Source organism: Pygoscelis adeliae, unplaced genomic scaffold, assembly GCF_000699105.1.
Source record: "Pygoscelis adeliae isolate BGI_AS28 unplaced genomic scaffold, ASM69910v1 Scaffold77, whole genome shotgun sequence".
Lineage (NCBI taxonomy): Eukaryota > Metazoa > Chordata > Aves > Sphenisciformes > Spheniscidae > Pygoscelis > Pygoscelis adeliae.
This window is the reverse complement of record NW_008825216.1, coordinates 2,131,796-2,140,148: the sequence shown is the minus strand read 5'-3', so window position 1 is coordinate 2,140,148 and position 8,353 is coordinate 2,131,796.

Sequence of the window (8,353 nt, the reverse complement as noted above, 5' to 3'; positions counted from 1 at the left end):
TTTCCTTTCCATAGTTAATTTTCTAGGCATTGTGGCAAACTAATGTAATTCATTATTGGTGAAAATTCTGGAAGATAATATTCCTTACAAAATCTGAGTAACCTCTTTGTTTGCTTGTACTGATCTCCTCTCTTTTAAAAAAGGACAGAAAGGAAGAGAAATACTGCTGTTTTCAGTACTATGGAGGAAATACATAACAAAACAGATAATAAATGTGTATTGACAGCAGAAGTACGGATGTATTTTGTAGTGGGTGCTGAGAGGGAAATTGAAGCAGCTCCTATATTCTGGCAGTCAGATAGTATATTATTTGCCTGCATTCTACTTCACCTGGAGGACGTAAGTTTTGATCCCAACTCCTTCCACTTCTTTTCCAAATCTGTGCAGCAAGATTGAATAAAATCATTATCCAGAAAGAGGACTTCATACGAGAATAAGTACAGGGTGGAAAGAAGCAAAAACGCCTCTGTATTTAAAATCATTTGGAAGGTATAGATGAGAATAGGTACAGATTTAAAATCTGCAAAATGTCAAAATATCAGAATTTCTTTGACAATATTGTTATTATGGGAGTGGGTTAAAGTATTTATTTGCGTAGTGATGTGAAAGTCAATCTTACATCTAGTCATTTACTTTTTTAAAAATTTTATCTCACCCATTGTCTCACATTATTTTTGAAGTATGTTAGTCTAAAATTGCATATCACTTGAAAGTAAATAGCAGGAACATGAACAGATTTGAAAAACTGGGAATGGAAGCCTAGAATTAATATTGATTGTTCTAATGTCTGCCATGTCTCCAAAATGAATTGAATAAAAACATACTTTCGCCCCGACCTTGCTTGCTGGTGGGATGATGATTTTAATTTTGTACAATGTTGCCATTTTTTCCATGCTATATTTGTCTGATGCAACAGATGAGTCTTATAATTAATTACTTTCTCCCTGGTATGTTCTCAAAGAAATTTAACATCACAGGCTCATCAGTAAGTTATATCTGGGATGTGCAGTATTTTGAATTGGTGTTTATAACAAATAACAGTTTATTGAAGAACATTATGAGCAAAAAGAATTTGGTTTCTTAATGTCTGTTTAGTAATGACAAGTGAATTATGAAGACGTGAGGGACAAATGGAATGGCTTACCAATTATTTAATTCAGCTGTAATAACTTTTAGTGTGTCTTTGTAAATGGAAAGTAAATCATGCCTTCTAATTTACTAATCCTCTTTATTTAGTAACTTGGATTATATTGTGCAAAGTAGTGTTCTTGCGAAATATGTATTTCGTGAGAAAAATGTAATTAATGAAGTGACACAGTACATTTATATAGCTTCTGTAGACTTCAGTAATGGACATGAAGACTATACGTCACCTCTTCTTTGGAGGCCTTGTGAAAAAGTTTTCCCCATTGTAAGAGTACATTTCCAATAAAGTCAATAACAGTCTGAAAGTTACCTGCAAAATAGCATTACAGACAGTATACACAAACTAATATAAGACTATCTCTAGATTGATGGAACTGCCCAGGATGAATAAACATACAATGTATGCATGTGCTCATGTGAGAGTTTCATCAGAGGGTTGTGTCAAGATGACTGTGGATCAACTAATATTACTACTTAATCACCTGGAAGAATTAATTCCACTACTCAAGGTATTAAAAAAGGCTGTTCTAGCATTTTGTTATGCCATACATGCAGCCTCTTTATTTAAATTCTGATAATTAACTGTTTTTTTAAAATAAGCATATATTAAATGAATAGAATCAAGTGAATGTTACATTTTAATTGTGTTAATGAATAAAAATCTAATACATTATTTATTAAGAGACAAGGAGGTGTATTTTATGTCTAACTCTTCTTCCTCTGAGAACTTTTTCTTCATCGTTGCTTTATTAAAGCTTGACTTGGCATGTAAGTTCCAGTAGTGCTTTGACAGAACTGCAGTAGAGAAGTTGGTGTATGTTAGAAGAATTGCACTGTTTTTCCATCAGTTTGCAGGGGTTGAGGATGAAGAGATCGTTATATTCTCATTAAATTACTTATTTTCCAAGTTCCACGTTTAACTTAAAGTTAGATGTCTAAAAAGCAAATTACTGGTCAGTGTGCTACACTGTTAGCATTAAATGAAATGAGACAATGTGGCCACAGGTGAATTTCTTTCCTAAGTGCCCTACAAGAAAATGTAGCGAACAAATTAATAAAAAAAGCTCTGACAGAGCTTTGATGAAAGCCTATGAAATCAGATAGTCATGAGGAAAAAACCAGGAGAGCTGCAGGTAAGACCTTTATTTGGCTTTGGAAGCTTTGCTTTACTGAATATTTGATGAAACAGACTGCAGATCCCTGCAGTACAATTCTAGCCAAATCCCTGTTGGCAGTTAAGAGTTAGTTGTCCTTTCTGGGATTTGCAGTGATTGAATCTCCCTGACATCCCTGTCTGATAGACAGAAGAGAGGGGGAAGCAGAGACAGCAGCGACCATGATGAACAATTAACTTAAATAGCACTGTTCGGACGTTGGGTGCTTCCAGAATGCTGATACTCCACCAGCAAAGTAACCCAAGACAAAGTTCTGCCAGTAAAACACGACATTTTAATCAACCTTCACTCGGGAAGAGTAGCACGGTCTATAACAATATGACTCAAACTTTGCATGCAATAAACCCCCCTTCTAAACTACTATTGGAACATAAGGGAGTAAGAGCATTACATCTGTGCCCTTGCTGTTTGGAATAACTTAATGTTAAAAAGGATTTGACAACGTTAGCCTCCTCACACTTCTTACAAGGGATGCAGTTAACCTGTGGATGAGATTTTAACTACCACTGTTATCTGCAGAGAAGAAAATACAAGCATGTATGACCTAGACCAGGTCATCTAATACAAATACCCTGAGCAAGAATGAGACCATAGCAAACAGCTGTTACTTCTGAGCATTCTAGCACATATATAAAATGTTTCAGATCATGAATGTTTCTGAGAGAAGGAAAATACCTATGCTATTATGTGGTAACAGATTTATCTCCTTTTTCTCTGCTGTTCTGAAAATTTAAGACAACTAGGTGGCCTTCCATTGATATAATACAATGTAGGTGGTCTTTCAGATATAGAGGTTAGTTATGGAGTTTTTTTTGTCATTTAAAAAAAAATTGTTCTTGCAGCTGGTCAAATTGGAAGAAAAATATGAAAAGTGTTATACCACATAGCTAGTTCATTTCTTTAGATACATAGTCCCAGGACATGAGCTTGATTTTTGTAATAATTGATATGTTGCTATCTAGTACACTGAGAACAACATCAAACAATTATTGAAATGGTCTTCAAATTAATGTGTAATTGTGATATCTAAATCTGATTTCATTTGTTGTGCAAGAGTATTTTTGGAATTCAAAGCACTCTGTTCTGTTCACTATTGATATTGATGCACCTTATAATTTAAAACTGTCAACCAAAATTTTCTAAAATGGGATATGGAGATAAAATTCCTAGTTTCATACTTTGGTGTCTGATTTTCAAAAGAACTTGAGTAGGCCAATGGTTCTCTGAAGGATTTACAGAAGATATTGTGCTTTTTCTGTCATTCAGGTCTGTTTTATTAAACTGATGCTTTCTTTATGAACCTTGGTTCTTGATTCAGAAAAACACTTAGAATCTTACTCAAGGACCAGTAGGTTTAAGGTACGTGCTTGAAGCCAGGACGCGCTTCAGTGCTTTCTTGAATTGAGGTATCAAGAAAGTAGTGTTTTCCCCTTAAAAATCTCATTGTAACAGCAAAAGAACATCTTTGCAAAGACTAAAAGACAGCTCTATTCTGAGAGAAAGCTGCTTGCCGATTCACAAAAGGCAAATGTTAATGGATTTACACCCTTAATGACTGATGTACAATAGGGATAAAAAATGAGAAGAGAAATGCTGAAGTGATTCCAGTGTGATTACATCCAAATTATGTTGCTCGTTTCTTTCAGAACAGAAAACAATGGCAGGCTAATGAGAGCTCTACTTTTTCTTAATACAATCAAGCTATTAACCAACTGGATCTGCAAACTTTTGTTTCTGCAGTTTGCATCTGTTCAAATGGCATTATAGAGATAAAAGTTAATTTCTATTAGCTCCTGAAGTCACATAAAAACCTAGAAAACTACTGTGGATGCAGTTGTATTTTCAGTGATGCATTACTTCATCCAGCCTTAGGTGTAAAATAATAGCATAAAGTCACTATCTGGCCATTATGTCCTTTCAGTAGTATGCTGCTTTTTCACATCCCATCATAAAATTATTTATGGATTATTTGCAGAATTCATTCCCTTCTTTATATCAGGTTTCAATAAAGATAATAGCAGTCAGGGACAAGACAACACTAAATGTCTTCATGCAACACTGCTTTTGTGCAGTAAAATAATCTTATAACTTCTGGGAATGACACTGAGCAGGTTAAATTATGGGCAGGCAAGCCTGAAGCAGAATGCAGGGTTTTACGTGTGTAAGCTTAGTGGTAATTAAAATACTTAAGTCAGCCAGGGCTGTAATCTGAGACTGGTGTTTTCTGATTAGTATTTGCTGGGGTTGGGAGCGGAGGGTAGGGACAGGAACCAGGAGGTATCTTTTTCCCCAAGCTGGAAAATGTCAGCATCTCATTTTGAAATGTTTAATTTCAGCACCTCATTTTGAAATGTTTCATTTTTGTGTTTCTTCTTTTGTTACAATAAACTATTTCACGGGCCTCCAAAATTAGAAGATAGCTTTTGATAGAGGCACAGACTGCATCTTCAGGTGTTTTCCTTTAAATACAGCTCTGACTGTATGTAGTGCTGTCCTGCAAATCCCAGTGAAACCCAAATTCAGTACCTCACTGCTGCCTTCCTGCTCTGGTTATCATAAGTGTGGGGGAGAGTAATGCAAATCTTCTGTCAATCTTTACATATTTGTACTCTCCGCTTCTAGTGTATGTGTGTGTGTGTTGTGCTGATGGGAGATTTAGGAAGCAGATGCAATGCAGTGCTCATGACACTGTTGTGGTGTAGCCAGATCAGTCAGTAAAATTGCTGCGTGTTGGATGAGACTGGCATGCAGATGAGAGCGAGTTGGATCAAAGCTGAGGAACTCAGAGAAGATGTTAGCTGGCAGAGGGAATCGAGCAAGATCTGTTAGGCGTAATATCAGATGCTGTGGCCAAGTACTGAGTGCCCTTTGTCAACTGTGTTCTGAATCTGGGCATGTGGTGACTCCTACCTGCTACTGGATTGCAGCAGTAGCAGCCACCACGGTTTTTATTTCTGTTTGGCCAGCTGGTCTGTGGTACTGTACTTTGTCAGAGCTGCATCTTTCCAACAGGGCACAAGGTCTTGCAGTTCTTTTTTTATGTGGTTTGCTTTTCCATGAGTTCATTAGGTTTAATCTACAATGTAATTACTCTTCTTCAAATGGGCAGGATCTACAACCTGAGTACTGATACTATGGGAACTAAAAGAATACGAATCACTCATTGTTATCTAAATACCTATGAAGTAACTATAGGCAAGAACAAATACTGGTTGGTTTTGAGTCTCTTCAGGAGTTCGATGTTTAAGTTATCATTAGTTTTTCTCCTAAGTGTACACTGTGTGGGATTTGTTCAGTCATTCTCCCTAGCCTCTCGCCAAGAGCTATATATAACTTAGCAATATATGCACTATACTCCACGACCACATTGTCACAAAGGAACAATTCATATGTGTTGATGACAGTCAGAATGTGTTGGATACTGCCTTTCATTAGGGAAAAAATTACAGCATGCCAGTACTTTCCATCTAAAGAATGTGTTTAAAAATAGAAAGTGGTTCTAGAGAATTTCCAGGCTCACAAATAGCAGACATGCTACAGTTTATCTCCATTTCCTAAAGGAACACCATCTGAGTGGTGAACTGAAGTTTGGTCAAGATAGTAGAGTGTTAGGATTCAGAATGACTAATGACGAGCCATGAGAAACACCAGGAAAGGTTATGATTATTTTGTGTTAAGGATCCTCCCAAATGTGTTGGTGAGATGTCTTTTGTTTGTTTTTGAAGACCATCAATGCCATTACAGTAAGTCCAAAAACAGTATTCGAGTATTCCTGAATTTACTCTAAGCCATAAAATACCTCTTAGTGATACAGGCATTGTAAAATAGGAGTGGTTCATTTTCCAGACCTAGTCAGTAATTCAGACCTTGATTATACTTCTTTTAGTCTTTATGTAAGAAATTGGGAAGAGGTATAGAGATTAAGAGTAGTTCTTTTATTTTTATTGATTAATTTTAAACTGTTACGTAATATTTTGGTTTCAAAATTTATGGAATGTTAGGTCATCACAACAAATATACTGAGTGAATATAGTGTCTGTGATATGTCAGAATTGCATTACTTTAGTGATATAAAGGCACTGCATACTTTCTTTTGAATTGCATCCGTTGCGATCGTGGTGATGGCAGGTTGATATATTGTTAGCTGTTTGGTGGTGGGAAACACAAGATAGTAGAAAAGTGGAAGAAAGTGTCTGTCTTAGAAACGTATCGGTTGAATAGTTCAGACTCTTTCGTGCGTTGTACTTCCACTGTCTTCTGCAGTCTGATGTAAGCCTTTCTCTTAACAGTTTTTTCTCTGGCAGCAGCTAAGACCTCATGCATCTAGTAACAAGAGAACAGGTATATATGATCAGGAGGTCACATGGTCTGAAGCACTGGGCTAGGAAATATATGTTACATACCTTGACTTCTGTAAATGCAAGTCCCCTAGCAGGTAGCATACGCTTAGCTGCAGTGCAGCAGCCATTCCACTGCTTTATAATCCTCTTGATAGATCTGTATTCCACTGTAATTAGATAAATATAAATTGAACTTAATGGTAAGATTTTTCTGATGTTTGTGTCGGCGTGCTCCTGTGGCAGTGTCATGTTTTCTGGCAGTAGAAATGGAAAGCGGGGCCTATGTGAAACCAGTGGAAGAATAACTATGGCTAGTGGTGACAGAGAGGGAGCTATGTGGCCTTGGTGCAGCTCTGGGACATGCTCAGCCATTGGGATGTTTTGTGAAGCTTTTTGTCATGAAGCTACTCAGCCTTGTAGATATCTCAAAAGGGAAAAGCTGCCGTTACAGTAACCGCACTCTGTCCTCCCTCTCTGGGTATATGAAGGCTTAAATTATTTCTTTTTAAAATCTATTTCTGTGAATTCAGCAATTGTACCAGTAGCTTATTCTATGCAATTTCGGTTCATATGGGTTATTCTACTATTATTCACAGTTTTCTGAAAGTTGGGTTTGTCTTTTTTTTTTTTTTTTTACCACCCCTACCCCCCCCCCCCCCCCCCCCTCTCAGTGAACTTTGTGGCTAAGTTTTGTTTTTTTTTTTTTTTTTTTTTTTTTCCCCCCCCCCCCCCCCCCCCTCCACATCACTTTTGTGTAAAAACTTTGTATTGCATTAAAACCTTGCTGGTGGAAGTGCACAGTTGCATATATTAATAATTGCATCTGTTAGCTAGGTTGTATATGGTCTTAATGAAGGCAATTTCATCTGTCAGAGGGCCTTGTCCTTCTTTATTATTCTCAGACAGATTGAATTTGCATTTAGCTGACTACAATCAAAGATTTCTAATGAAAATTAGCTGTTTCTGCTCCCTCCATGTTGACTTAAGATACGTAGGCAAGAACATTGTAATTTGAAAGCCTCACAAGCAACACTTCACTCTGACGTTCAGTATATACTGGGTCTCTGAGGCCTAAGAATGTCCAAGAAGCAGTGTTGCTTTTGAAAAAGGCAAAATCATCTCTTGGAGTTAGGCGTATGGTATTTCTGGGATGAGAAATCTTGACAGAGATGTTTATAGTTAGTAGTCAAAGCGTTTGTTTAGTTAAACAGTTTCATATTCTGCACAGTGTATGGTAGGTTCACATATATCTGCCACCTAAATATGGCATATATTTACATATTAAATTTCTTAGGCTTAGTTGATACTTACTTAAAAGTATTTTAATGTGGTGGGGGAATCATTGTCTTGCCTCTCCTTTTCTCCACTTCCTGTGACTAAAACTTGCCTTCTGGAATGAGTTTTACTTCTTGGTGCTATTGTACCACAGGCACTGTTCTCTCGAGCAGGGAGAGCCACTCCATGACCTGAAGAGTCTAAACCTGAAAAGAGAATCAAGCTCAGAGTTTGATCAGCATCGTGTTCACTGGACCAGTCCGATTCTTTTTCTTTCCAACCTACCTGTTTTTCCATTTCATACAAAAAGACCGTTGACCTCGAAGATCACATATCTTCTTTGTGCACCTCTTCTAAATTGCCACACAGGACTAAGTTATTTGCTATCTCTTTTTGCAGCTATATCGGCAAGTGCTG